At 43.3% G+C, this 14,474-nt stretch overlaps 1 protein-coding gene across 3 annotated transcripts in view; it reads left to right on the top strand.

Annotated features, from left to right (window-relative positions):
- Positions 1-8,953: 8,953 nt before the first annotated feature.
- Positions 8,954-14,474, top strand: part of SORBS2 (sorbin and SH3 domain containing 2) — a 399,410-nt gene continuing 393,889 nt past the window's right edge. For 2 of the 3 annotated variants that reach the window (XR_014792150.1, XM_084856622.1), the window contains exon 1: positions 8,954-9,306. The gene's annotated coding sequence lies outside the window, so the exon portion shown is untranslated. The remainder of the gene's footprint in view (positions 9,307-14,474) is intronic. The other variant, XR_014792151.1, reaches the window with a different exon arrangement.

Genomic DNA, 14,474 nt, shown 5'->3' with positions numbered 1-14,474 from the left:
ATATCAGGGCCCTGGAGTGGGGGGTGGGCAGGGTAGGAAGCTTTTAAGATCTGGGGCCCTACACCTACTCTAGAGCAAAAATGAGGGGTGGGGGGAAGATGTGTCTACTAGATAAGGATTTACAGGAGTATTTGTTTTGGCCCTGAGCTGAGCTCAGGTTGCTGTTCCCAGTGGAGGTCCTGACAGTGGGGCAGAAATGTTCATAAGAAATACATTAAATAGATAAGCTTACCAATCATGGCTATTAGTGAGCAGCTGTTGAGAGGCTTCTGCGGATGTGTTTACTTCTTTTGTAAAGTGGATATATCATTGCATCATGTGGCAAATCCACAAATTCTCGGCACTATGCAATACTGTCAGGCACTGCCCTGATTCTCTGCCCACAGCTCCAGCAGCCCTCAACCATATCTGGATCCCAAAACTACTAGGTCCTATTGAACTGAGTGGGCCTTAGTTTGGAATAAATATGCACAGAATTGGACTGCTAGAAGGGTGACCAGGTGTCCTACTTTACAAAGGACTACACTCTATCTGAAGAGCTTTTAGAGGAGAGTCCTCTATTGGATGGACCATCCAGTCCAAGTCCGGTTTAAAGTCAAAGAACCACAAGGAGGGAGAGCAGGTGCCTTGGAGTTGCCATCAGCACTTAGCACCTGGACAGCAGACTGAACTGAGCAGGTACAAACCTGGTCAGTCTTCCCTACTATAGTAAGATGTATTTCTATTAAAATTAGAGTACATATTTCTAACTTTGCATTGATATAAAAATTAACATATATGTATGTTATGCAAATTGGTGCCTTCTTTTGTCTTCTTTTTGGATGATGCATTTCCTCTTTTTTTGTGTGTGATATGTAATGTGGCCACCCTACCTCCTAATTATTCTGAGGCTGGAGGCTGTGGAGAAGTGACCCATAATTCTCATCTTCCCCATTCTGGGCAGTTGCAGTCTCTCTCTCTCTCTCTCTCTCTCGCACACACACACACACACACACTCACCCCCCCCCACACACACACACACACAGGGTTCTAGTTCACTCCTTCACCAGCAGCACAGCATGGCAAGGCTTTGACACAAATGACATTTTGGAAATTGGGGGACTTGAGGGCCATGGAGGCCAAAGAGGTAGGCTGCAGCTGGAAGGGGCTAAGTTTCAATATAATTATTGTAAATTTACAAGCCCAAATCTTTGGCTGTAGACCTCTAGTAGGTGTATAATCTGAAGCTTCATGGGCAAACTGCATGAAAGGACAACAGTTGTACACTGACATATATGAAAGATTTCTGAGCATTCTGAACTTACTCCTCCACAATACCAGGAAAACAACTTAATTTAAACCTAGTTTCTCAGGAAACTCCATTACCTTTATGTAACATTTCTCAAGATAAACAAACATTCCACCTTTAATTCTGGACTAGCAGAAGGTGGGAGAACAGGATTCACGTAGCTGACATTAGCAAGTGATGACTTCTCCTGAATTGTCTGAAGTTACTGACCTAACATTCCCCCTAGGCTTTCTTAAAGCAGCAAAAGGCAAGGAGCTTGTATCTCTCAAGCATATGGACTTTATTAGGCAGACAATCTGTTCTGCTGCTGCTGTCTGTGAGCCAGAGCGAAGCCTGCAGTTCTGAAACTACACATTAGATTTGGCTAGTGTTTCACTCTGCCTGGAAACATCACAACCACCAGATCCTTTTCTTTTTAGAAAACAGAGCAGCCAACTTTCCAGGCCAACCCTAGGCATGTTGGCATATGGAACAGGTCTATATCTGGAGTTCCTAAGATCCATGCCGCTGCCGTCCCATATCCCCGATAATTTTCTTTACCCCAGACACTGCTTCCAGCTTCAAACTCCTTTGCCCTCTGCCCCTGTTCTTGGACCTCTGTCCTTCCTGGACATAATATACTTTGCCTGTTCCTCTGCTACAGCATCTGTGTCCTTCAGCCCTTTTCCTGTGCATGTGATGATACATATATTTATGCCAATGTCAGTAATGACTTGCATTTGATGCAGTACCACAAGACATTACATTGTTTTTATTTTATTTAGTTAATTCTATTTATATCCCGTCCTTCATAAAAAAAAGTCCCAGGGCGGGTAACAACATTTTAAAACACAACCAACAATAAAATACAACAAATAAGCCTCTAACGAAGCCAATAAATAATCAGCAGAGAAAACAAATAAAGAACAATAGATCCAGTTCTATATTGCAGTAGTAACTTGTCACTTATAAATGCCCAGGTAAACAAATGCATCTTATCCTGGTGCTGAAATGTTAGTAAAGGTGGTGTGGAGCATACCTCTTGGAGGAGGGCATTAAAAAGTTAGGGTGTCACCACTTGATGTACTCCCTGTGGTGGGACAATAAGATGAGCCTGCCTCCACAGATCTAAAAGCATGTGCTTGAAGGCATAGCACATGGCCAGTATTTCATTTGGCATGTCTGAAGTTGCATAGATTTGGTCCAAACAGATTGAATCATCGGCACTTCCCTTTTCCAGGAAAGGAATTCTTCCTGTCAAAAGACTACGTCAAAAGATGACGTCAAAAATATATGAATCCGATGTAATCTGCCTTGCACAGGTCTGCATTATTTGTGGTCTACCAACCCAAGTAAAGCAGAACAGTCATGCACTGGAGAGTACTCAGTGGTTCAGACCCCTGTTTTCACAGCTTGTAGCCCAACAACAAAACCAGGAGGTTTATGCAGACTTTGGGAGGCTGGTTTGGGAGGAGTCATAAGCTGTGCAGGCCTGCTCTGTATCTTTCCTTCAACTCGCATTCTCAGGCATTGCTTACCATTAATCAAACTACCACATTCATTGTGATCAGGATTATTTCATTGACTTTCTTGTAGATACAACAACCACAATGTTCTATTCATAATCAAGGTTTAGATACCTCAGTGTCAGTGGTGTAGCTAGGTAATTTTACACCCTAGACTTAATTGTCTTATTCCCCCCACCTTTAGATGGCCATGTATATTACTTCAGTTGTGAAGCACACCGCTAACATTTGTCTTCTTCCCCAGTCCCACAACCTCTGTTCCATGCTTTAAAACTGCTTCATGATGGTAAAACTACAAGCACAACAAAACTGCCAACCCTGTTTAAAAAAAAACGTTCTGAGCATGTGCAGTTTTGCATTTTAAACTCACTTATAGCATAGCACCATTATGACCACAGGTGTTTCAAGAAATACGAAAGAGGAGTTGAAAATTTTGCTGGAGTATGAAGACAAACTTTATTTATTGTTTTCTTGGCTGGGACTCAGAGAGCCAAGCAGCAGCTAGCTACCCTGATAGGCCCTGTCAGCATTCAATGCAGCTGTGCCAGCGTTAGCCCCCACTTCACCTGAGAGCAACTTTACCTCATTATATCTGAAAGTGAGAAGGCAATTCTTGAGCCTAAAATTGTGAGACAAACCTCCTTTTTTCCCTCCCCTTCAATGATTACATCATATCCCCAAGCCTGCTATCCTGCCTGTAGACCCTGCTTTCTGCTTGGAGCCCTCTTTAATTTGCCTCACTGAACAAAATTGACTAACAGCAGGATTTGGGACAGATGAAAGGAAGTACTGCTACACAAAAGGCCTGAAAATTTACTGCAGTAAATGTAAGCGATAGTAGTAACATCTTCAGGTGGATTGGCCTTCAGGTCTGACCCTTTTTTTAGTAAATGTATATTCTCCCCCATAGAATTCAAAGTATGAAGATACCTCCATATGGAATGAACTTGATCGGGTCCTCTCCACCCTATTTGAAATACAGGCTGACCCCAAAATCTTGATAGCAGGTGATATGAATGCTAGAATAGGACAAAACAACTGTAAAATCGGTGAGAAAATGGGACTCCAAATGATCTAGCTTCTCTCCCTACTAGAAATTCTAAAGGAATTGGGGCTTAATAAAGCTGGTCAATTCCTCTTTGCTCTTGTTGTTAAGTTTCACTTATATATATGTAATGGGACAGATATAGACCCAGATTCGAACTTATATACATATATTAGCCCAAGGGGCAGGAGTGTGATAGATTTTATTATCCTCTCACGATCGGCTCTATTCTTTTTCAACAATTTTAAAGTCCTTACTAGACCAGAGAGTGATCACATGCAATTCAGGTGTGTCTTTCATTACCAACTGGAAAACTTCCCCTCGTTTTCACTTCTTCAAATAATTTAATAACCCAGGGAGAAAAAAGACTGTGTTGGAATGGGAAGCTGCAAGAAGAAGAAAAAAATATTTCTAGCAACCCCCAACATGTTATCTTTGAGAGAGGAATTTCTTGCCTCCCTGGACCCCCTGGGAACTTATGGGAAAATAGTGAAAGAACTTAGACCATTTGTGGTCACTACTAAAGCTCCTTTTCCAGGCCTGCACACTAGTCAAGGCTGGTTTGATAAACAGTGCACTGCCCAGAAACGTAGGCTGGCAGGAGCAATCAGGAGATTGAGGCAAGAAGACTCCTTAGAAAATTTTACTGTGTACATCAGCTTGCGCAAAGAGTATAAAAATCTCCTGTGCCAGAAAAAGAATGCGTATGTACGACAATCCTGGATGGAGCTAGGGCTGGCAATTCTAGAAAGAGATTCAACTAGATTCTGGATGTTAGTGACAAAAGGGACAAGGAGACATCATGGCTCTATTGATAATCAAATTACTTCCTCACAGTGGCAAGCTCACTTTTCAGCCTTGTTTAGACAATCTTTTGTTGGGACCCCATCTGATCCCCTTCATGGCAGGGATTTTTTGTCTTTCTCTTCCTGCCCTGATTGGGAACCAGTAACCTGGGATGAAGTGCATGATTTGATTGAACTCCCTGTCTCCTAAAAAGGCCCCTGGAGAGGATATGCTTCCTGGTGAATTGTTTAGATCTAATTCTACTTGGTGGTGCCCAATTCTTGCTAAAATGTTTACTTATATAAACCAGCATGGAAAAATCCCCCAGGGCTGGGAAATGAGCATTGTTGTTCCTATTCACAAGAAAGGCTCTAAAGCAGATCCAAATAATTTTAGACCAATCAGCCTGCTTAATGTTGTTTCAAAATTATATACTAAATATCTTTTACACAAATTAGAAGGCAGCTGAAAACTTGATCTTAGCTGAAGAACAGGCCGGGTTTGCAAAAGGGAAATCTACAATAGACCAGTGTTTTGTTCTCCATCACCTAATACAGAAATATTCTTAGCAGGATAGAAAAGAGTTATTTGTTACTTTTGTGGATTTTAGTTCAGCCTTTGACCTTGTAGATAGAGATCTTTTGTGGCAAAATCTATCTGCCACAAACATTGATAGAAGGCTGTTTCTTTTAATCCAAATGCTTCACTCTGACACTACTCTTAGAGTTAGGCTGGGGGTGAATGGATTGTTATCAGAAAGCATCCCAGCTGATAAAGAAGTGTGTCAGGGATGTTTATTGGCCCTTTTTCTTTTTATTTTTTATATTAATAGCGTTGTACAAGAACTGAGTGATTTGGAATGCTTCCCAGCTTCTATTCAGGATGTTAAACTCTCAGTCCTCCTATATGCGGATGATATCGCAATGATTTCCACTACATTAATTGGTATGCGAAGGCTCTTGAGAAAGTTGAGTACATTTTGCACAAGAGAGCATTTGTCTATTAACTATGCTAAGACTAAAATTACCTGACAGATGACCTGTATTGGGAGAGGGACAGGGGCAGTGCAACCCTGTTACTTCTCCTTGATCTCTCAGAGGTTCTTGATTAGGAATGTTGGAGGATTCTGTTTGGGGGGTGAAGCTCAATTGATTTTTCCCAGTTTGGCCTTGCGGGTTTTGTTCAGTTCCTTTCTGCTGGCATTGACTCACTCCGTAGCAAGTTGAGCCAATATGCGGATTTCCAGGGCTTTTTAATGGCTGCAGTTTGTGTTTTTTTACCCAAGTTCCACCATATGTGCAAACTGTAATTTGTGCAACTTATTGTATTGTATTGTATTTATTTTATTTTATTATTTTATTTTATTTTTTAAATTTATCAACTTATTTTATTATTTTATTTAATTATTTTTGAATCTTGAAATGTGTGCAAATGTGATTTTAAAAAAAATTGCCAGCCTTGCACAACTGCGCTCACTCACAGGTCTGCCTGTCCACTATGTAGCCCCACAGAGCCACATACCCCTCTTGTCAATATCCTTGTCATTTTCATCCTCTCCACCCATTACTTTGTTTAGCCCAGTAGAGCCATATCCCTTACTTGTCAAACAACTTGTCAATTGGGGGGGGGGCGCCTTCCTTTGCTGGGGAAGTGCTGCCATAGTTACTGCAAATGGGAAAGGGGGGCGGAGGCTACATCTGCATTAAAAGCACTTGCTTGAGACTTGGGCAAGTGTGCAATGGAAGCAGGGAACCCCAAGTTTCAATTCGACACTTCAAACCCTGAGGATCAGGTTGCTAAGTGGGTGATCTCGTCCCCTTTTCCTGAGCTGTCAGTGTCAAAGCATGAGCAAATTACCCACTGACAGGTCGGGAAAAGTGGACCGGATTGCCCCCTTAGCAACCTGATCCTCAGGGTCTGAAATGTTGAACTGACACTTGGGGGTACCCCACTTCCATTGCACACTTGCATTAGTGGCATTAGAGGATTATGTCTCGGGCCCTTGGCAATTGTGCTGTGGAGTGCCACAGGCCACAATCTTGCCACCAGCGCTTTTCAACATCTATGTGAAGCCCTTGAGTGTGGCCATTAGGGGATTTAGGGCGAGGTGTCATCAGCATGCAGATCACACACAGCTCTTTTTCTCAGTTACACCTGAGTCAGGTGTGGCCATGCATGACCTGGACAGTGTCTGGATGCAGTGGTTGTCTAGATGAGGGCCAACCAATTGAAATTGAATTCTGGTAAAACAGAGGCTTTGTGAGTTGGTAGTTCCCAGGTTTGGGAGTTACCTGTCTTAGATGGGATTGCACTCCTCCTACAGGAACCAATACAGAGTCCGGGAGTGTTCTTGGATTCATCTCTCTCTGGTGGCAAAGAGCACTTAATGCCAGCTTTGGCTGGTACAACAAGTATGACCATTCCTGGCCTGTGGGATTGCTAGATTCCAACCCTGTAGCGCCTGACAGTCAGGCAGCATCAACTGTTTATCAATTGTCTCCAAAGTTGAAGGCACCACTGATGCCAAGACGGGCTACAAACTGTATGGAGTTTATGATCAATCTTAATGATAACTAGTTTTCATTACTAGCAGCAAGACTGTCTACACAGACTCTATACCAACCTTCCCAAACCTGGTGCTTTCCATACATGTTGAACTACAACTCCTATAATTCCCAGCCAGCATGGCCAATGACCATGCTAGCTGGAGGTGATGGAAATGGTAGTCCAAAACATATGGAAGGCACCAGTTTGGGGAAGATTGCTCTATAGCAGCGTTCCCAATCTGGTGCCCTTCAAATGTTTTGGATTACAGGTCCCATCAGCCTCAGCCAGCATAGCCAATGGGCAGGGATGCTGGGAATTGTAGTTCAAAATATCTGGAGGGCACCAGGGAGGGCAAGTTTGTTCTATACAATATCTGATTGAGTGTGAAAGCAAAGACTGAAAGCAAAGGGGCTGTTGTAATCTCTTCCACAGAAACAGACATGTACAAACAGCTCATAAAGGCCACACTCCTATGCACTGAAGTAAGTGAAACTTACTTCTAGCAAATATAGGATAGGGCTACAAAGATCACAGGACAGCACTCCAAAATTCTTAGCAGTTATTTCATACATTTAAAACCATGTGTTCTTAAATGTTTGGTTTTGGTTTTGAAGTTATATTGCCTCCTTTGTTTAGGGCTGTTGCCTTAAACCTTAATCAACTGATTAGGCAGATAGATCATGTTGCAAATTAAAATCAAGGCTGTAATCCTATGTACACACTTACCTGGGGTAAGTCCCATCGAACTCAATGTAGCCTACTTCTGAATAGATGTGTGAGGCAGCATTCCCGGAGACATTTACCCAGGAATGCATCCTATTGAACAGAGTGGGACTTCCTTTTTGAATAAACGTGCATGAAATTGGGCTGTTAGTTTATTAATTTGGACAAATGGGCAATTTTAATAAATGGGGTGAATGTTAAATAGATTGATTTATATTTGTTGTTTTCATTCTGGTGTATTATTGCAACAGGAAACAAAAAGGTAAATATGAAAGTTGACCTTTCTAACAATTGGTCGTAGCTTTTATTTATTAAATGTCCTTTCACATTTCATTCAGAAAGCACCCTGTTGGGGTTTAATAATATTTAATTATGTATGTAAATAAGCAAAACAAACAAGTTTTATGTAAACTACAATTAATAAATAAATCAGTTAAAAGGAAGTGGATGAATCAACTAAAGATTCCCCAATTAGCGGACAGCTGCACTTCAGATGCATTTCTTTATGTATTTATTTCACTTATTATATTGTATTTGTATCCTGCTTCCCAGTTTAAACAAAAATTTTAAAAAATGCATTTTCTTTGACAGTGTCACATAGAATCTCAAACCATTAACAAGTAGAGCTATTTTTGCTTAAACAATGCTCTGTACAGCACCTGCTGAAGTGAATTAGCTCCCCTTATTTAACAGTTTCCTCTAGCCTTTTTAAAATAGCCTCCTTAATATAGTCTGCTCTCTATTTTTCATTTAAGGGCGATTATACTAGTTCCTCTTAAAACCAATCGCTTCAGTACTGTAGCTAAACCTGTTCAGTTGACTTATTTCCTGGTGTACAAAGACAAAGCTTTCTATTGTAAAGTTATCAATACAGTTAGTTTGCCCTGGTCTGCCCACAGCTTTGGAAAATTAAATATTGGTCTTGTCCATGGAAGCCTGTTTCCAAGAGCGGGGAAAGGGAAGAAATGATATGTTTAACCATCTCCTTCTAACCTGCCAATGTTCCCTAAGCTGCTAATTCTCTCTAAGATAGACAGACAGACAGGCAGGCAGGCAGGCAGACATCCTTTGGGAAGTGTGTTGAACACACTGAAGGTGAGGCCAGAGGAGTACAATGAGCTGGCCAGCCAGCCAATCATATTGAAGAAGCTGCAAAGATCTGCTGCCTCCAGACAAATTGTGCAGCATGGGGCTGACGGTGCTCCCTTATTGCGCATGAAGAGAACATACATGTTGCCAATGCCTCGACTACCAGCGAAGGCTGTCAGGTGGGTCAGGTAGCCGAGCAGGGGCAGCAGTGCCGCTGTGTGCAAAGCAGATGGGACGTTCACTTGTTTCATGCCCAGCCCCCAGCATCGAGTCAGCTGGCCGACAGCATCTTGTCTCAGCAGCTGGAATGCTCTCATTTCAAGGTACTGGCCCCCTTCTATTGTTCAACAGAAAGCTTGCTTTCATTCAAGGTTGCAGGATTGCTTGGTATAAATGTAAATGCAAGAAACTAAAAGGGGATTTGTCCCCACGCCTTCTCTTAGGTATGTTTCCCACCCCCCACCCCCCTGTGCTAACTGAAAAGCCCTAATAGCATTTTCTGGTTGTGACAACAACCAGAGTAGGATTGCTCAATGAGAGAATACACACACACACACACACACACACACACACACAGAGAGAGAGAGAGAGAGAGAGAGAGTTCTGTTTATATCCATTAAGTAGGGCCTCTTCTTTTTTATCTTTTTTCTGAACCTGCAGTCAGATAATAATTGCAGGTACAGAACTGGTTGGTTATGTCAGCCTGGTTTATTGTTCCTGTTGCGTCTGCTGTAACTTCGTTTTATTTGCTGCCCTGTCTGAGGAAACAAAAATGAGAAGTAAAAGCCCATTTTTTCAACCTTGGAAATCGTATATTTGAGAAGATGCTTTGACTTGGACTCCTGCATTGAGCAGGGGGTTAGACTCGATGGTCTTGTAGGCCCCTTCCAACTCTACTATTCTATGATTCCAATATATTCAAAAGCCAAGAGTGTAATCGTTCTTTGGCAGCCAACCCCCTGCAATGAAGATTAAAGTTGTGGCCAAGTGCTAAACACTGCATTTATCAATACAGTTGTGCTCCAGGATATTAATGATTTATCCATTCTTGTGTCCAGCTTGTAGCACATGAAATTATTTTCTTCAGCTTTCCTGAACAGTAGTAAAGACGACTTACTGGGTTGGGGAAATAATAAAAGAACTACTTCCCCCACACACACACACCTTCTGCGAATGCCAGTTTGTAGGAAGTGTTTATTTTTTTGGCCACTGTCTTCTTTCTATTGTTTATCCAGAGCACTTAAAAGTGCAGAGAGCTAGAATGTTATATGGCACGCTCATGGGCGGTTGTTGGCCACTCTGCAATTTTGAGTCTAATTAATCCAGGTGCAGCTTGGCTATTAATGTAATGAGTTCTCAGTAGTATGTGGTCTCATAAATGAAAACACCACTGGGTCCTCAACAAATAATTACATTGCGAGGTCTATAAAAAGTGAAGGGCATCTTTTCATGTCACCTGTCTGCCCTCCTGGTTGAATGTGTGAGAAGCCAGGCATGCATGCTGTGTAGCTGCCATGCCCTTGCCAAAGGACTCCTCCTCTGAGGAGCTAGACCTCCCAGAGATGGATGATGCCATTGAACCATCTATATCAGGAGATGTGGCAGGGCTGGAACCTCAGGAGAGAGGACCACGGGGCCATCCCCACAGAAGAGGGGAGCCCTGCTTCAGGAACAGAGGATGAGCAACCTACCAGTCCCAGAGAGCATTGTTGCCTTAAGAGGCTAATCAGCAGGACTCCTGTCAGAAGATGTGCCCAACTACAAGAAAGGACTCCCCAGAAGAAAGTGCCTCCTCATGAGTAGGGCTCTGACCCAAGAGCTCTAATGTACTGCAGCTGAGCCCTGGGTGGGGCTCAGCAGGCTTTGGTGTTAAAAGCTTCAGTGTCTGCCTAGCCAGTTCTAGAAACAATGCTGTTCTTCCAGTGCTTGTGGTTTCTATCTTGCTGTGTGATGGATGCTCGTGCTACTGACCCGTGGTTTCCTTCTTGACTCTGCTTCTGGACTGTGTAATGCATCTGACTGCCTAACTGTGTATTGACCTCCGCCTACTGTCTCAACCACTCCTGCCCTTAGCCTAACCCCAGTTATCTGACTGCTTGCCCGTGCTTTGACTAGGGATGTCAGAGAATTCCGCCACGGATCTCGGTGAGGCTGAATGCCAGTGCATTCGGCCCCCCAAAATCCATGGTGGAATGAAGCCCCCCACCCCCCGCCCTGCAAAATGGGCCCAGAATGGAGCACCTACCTGCTGCCATCCGCGCTGCATTGCGAATGGCGGCCGCATCTGCAGCTGCCATTCGCTTCTTCCATATAGCTGTGATAGGGATGCCATTTGCATCCCTGCGGAAGCCATGATAGGCTATGTAAGTACTTATGTAGCCTATCACGGCAAAACTAAGGGAACACAAATGGCGGCAGCTACGGCGGCCACCATTTGCGTTCCCTTTTTTTTTGCCGTGTGATAGGCTACATAAATATTTACATAGCCTATTACGACAAAAGAGAGGGGCGCAAATGGCATAGTGGCCGCCATTTGCGTTCCTTTTTTTTTTTGCTGTGATAGGCTACATAAATATTTACATAGCCTATTACGACAAAAGAGAGGGGCGCAAATGGCATAGTGGCCACCATTTGCGTTCCTTTTTTTTTTTTGCTGTGATAGGCTATGTAAATATTTACATAGCCTATTACGACAAAAGAGAGGGGCGCAAATGGCATAGTGGCCGCCATTTGCATTCCTTTTTTTTTTTTGCTGTGATAGGCTACGTAAATATTTACATAGCTTATCACGGCAAAATACAGGGGCACAAATGGTGGCGGCTACGGCCACTGCCATTTGCGTCCCTGTGGAGGCTGCCCAGCGGCCGGATGTCCGGCTGCAGGTGGCCCCAGCCAGTGCTGGAGCGGAATCTCCACAGAGTGGAGCCAGCCGGAGAGAATTTTGGGGGGAGGGACGGAGTGCGTCCCCCCACCGCGAATGTCACCCTTTGAAAAGGTAAGTGACTTTTGTACATCCCTAGCTTTGACCTTTGCCTGCTTCATTACCTTGCTTCTTGGTTAGTCCCTTCATTGAGAGCCTGTTGTAGCCAATGCAAGACAGTAGCCCTCAATGGACCCATCTCTTATTCCTATCATCAGCTATGGGTGATGGTCAGACTGAGTTAAGCCCAAGCATGGAAATGATGGAGTGCAATAAGCACTGCTGGAGATGGTTTATGTTGGTCCTGCTGGAGTCAGCTATCAATTCAACAGCGTAAGTGGTTTGTTAATGCTGTTGTATTAAGCTAGGATCCACCTATCACTTATACTACTGTGCCTTGCTTCTTACAAGTAATTGCGTTTGCAGAGCATCTGCAAAAGGTGCAGTTGACAAAGACACAAACCTATGCACTTATATCCTTGCAGTAGCTTTCCACAAATTCATATAGTGGTCTTTCCAGCCCCAGTACAAGAGATCCTTTTGTGTAGGGATGTGAGAAACTGAATTTGGGATCTTCTACATGGAAAGCATGTACTCTACTATAGAGCTACAGTTCCAGTCCCGGGGGGTATTGGGGAACTTACTGAATAAATATGCATAGAATCAGGATGCAAATTGCTCTGCTACCATTTACACGGATTAATTGAAAGCATACCATTTTACAGTACAATTCATAAATTTCCTAAGGAAGGATGCAGTTCTAAACAACTTATGAGGCAGCAGGGCCCATTGAACACAATGGGACTTGCTTCATAGAAAAGGATTGCAACGGACTGTACTGCACATGAGATTCTAGAACAATCAATACATTATGGCCCTACAAATATGGGAACACTTAAATTTGCATGTCATCATTAAGCTGCATGTTGTGTCACAACTATGCAAAAGCTATACACCCAGTGATAAGGTAAGAGGAAGGGAGAACTGTCTCCTCCAGTGGCCATTCCACCTGGCTGCAAAAGAAAGAGAGATGAGAGAGACAGTAGGGCCCTCCATTGGCCCTACTGGGGGCCAACTGCTACTTGTTCCTCCTGTTCCAGAACTATCTTCATTAGCAACCATTCCACCTGGATGCAAAAGAAGTTGTAAGATAGTGCAGGAGTGAGCAGAAGGTAGTTCATGAAATACTGGGAGACCTCTATGTCATTTGAAACAGAACCTCAAGGACTTCTGACTCCCAATAGTTTCTCAATAGCAACAACAAAATGGCTTCATTAAAAATGAATTATAATGCTGAAATGAAGGAAGGAACCAGGAGTGTGGAAAGACTGTGATCTCAATTCAGTTCTGGTACTCAAAACAGTTTCCTGGGCTCAGACTTCTGTAATTTGAAGTGTATGCCCTTTTCACCAGGTTCTGGTTGCTGGATCTTGTGATTCTAGTATAAAAAACAGCAATAAAGCAGTTCCTGCAAGCCTGATCACCCCTGAGATAACCAGGAGGACCCTGCCATTGGCTCAGCTTGGATCAGATTCCATTTAGCTCCTCCCAACCCAGAACGGCCTCACGTTGCAGCCAGGGTAGCCGAATTTGCTTTATTCCCTCTTCCGTCACTGTCCGTTTCCCCTGTTGTATGGTATCTATCGAATTCTAAACCATTGTTATTAACTGTTGGATGTCTTGAGTACATCAGCAGACAAGGATATATAAATGCAAGAAACATCGTTTCGGTTAGTAGCAAGCAAAGACGGAAGAAAAAAATAAGATGTTGGTTATGCAGACATCATTGCAATCACTGCAATACAGTTGATTATATCGCTAAGGCAACTTTCCCCTACCTGATGCCCTCCAGATATTTTGGACTACAACTCCCAGCATTCCTGACAATTGGCCGTGTTGGCTGGGGCTGATGGGAGTTGATGTCTAAAACATCTGGAGGGCATCAGGCTGAGGAAGGCTGCACTAAGGTTTCCATTTATTTGGTCTATTTGGATTAGCATCTATCTTATCCAAGGGGATAGTGCCATCCATTAGGTTTCAGTGAAACTCAAAATCTGGATGTTTGGGTATATACATAAGACCTATTCAGGCATTCGTCACACACACACATACATGATTATCATAACATGAGGGTGAGAGAAGGGATGAGCCTGCTGTCCCCTCCCTATTGCCATTCCTGCAGCCTTTCATATTTGGAGGACTGAAAGTCTGCAGCAGGGAGGCTTTCCTACTCTAGTGCATAGCCGGCCCTATCATTAGGCAGTATGAGGCAGCTACCTCAGGCAACAGATGCTGAGGAATACGGGAGCAGACAGAGCTCTGGAAGTCACGTGGCCTGCCCTGTGCTCTGAAGTTAGCCTGCTGTACTCAGATGTGTTGGAGGATGCTATCCAAACTAATTCACTTGACTTCTGTATACCATTTTGTCCTTTGCCTCTGGCAACAAAATGTCTTGGCTGGCCCTGGGTTCCCACATCATTTAGAACCCTAGAACCAAATCCCAGGAAGAACTAGATGTAGAACCAGATCCCTGGAAGCTCCCTAATCTTTAGAGATGAGAACCCTGATCCT

This window comes from Heloderma suspectum, chromosome 5, assembly GCF_057233095.1.
Source record: "Heloderma suspectum isolate Gila_16-S chromosome 5, 16-S_ref, whole genome shotgun sequence".
In the NCBI taxonomy this organism is placed as follows: Eukaryota; Metazoa; Chordata; class Lepidosauria; order Squamata; family Helodermatidae; genus Heloderma; species Heloderma suspectum.
Note: the sequence above shows the minus strand (reverse complement) of the source record. Positions and strands in the feature narration are given on the sequence as shown.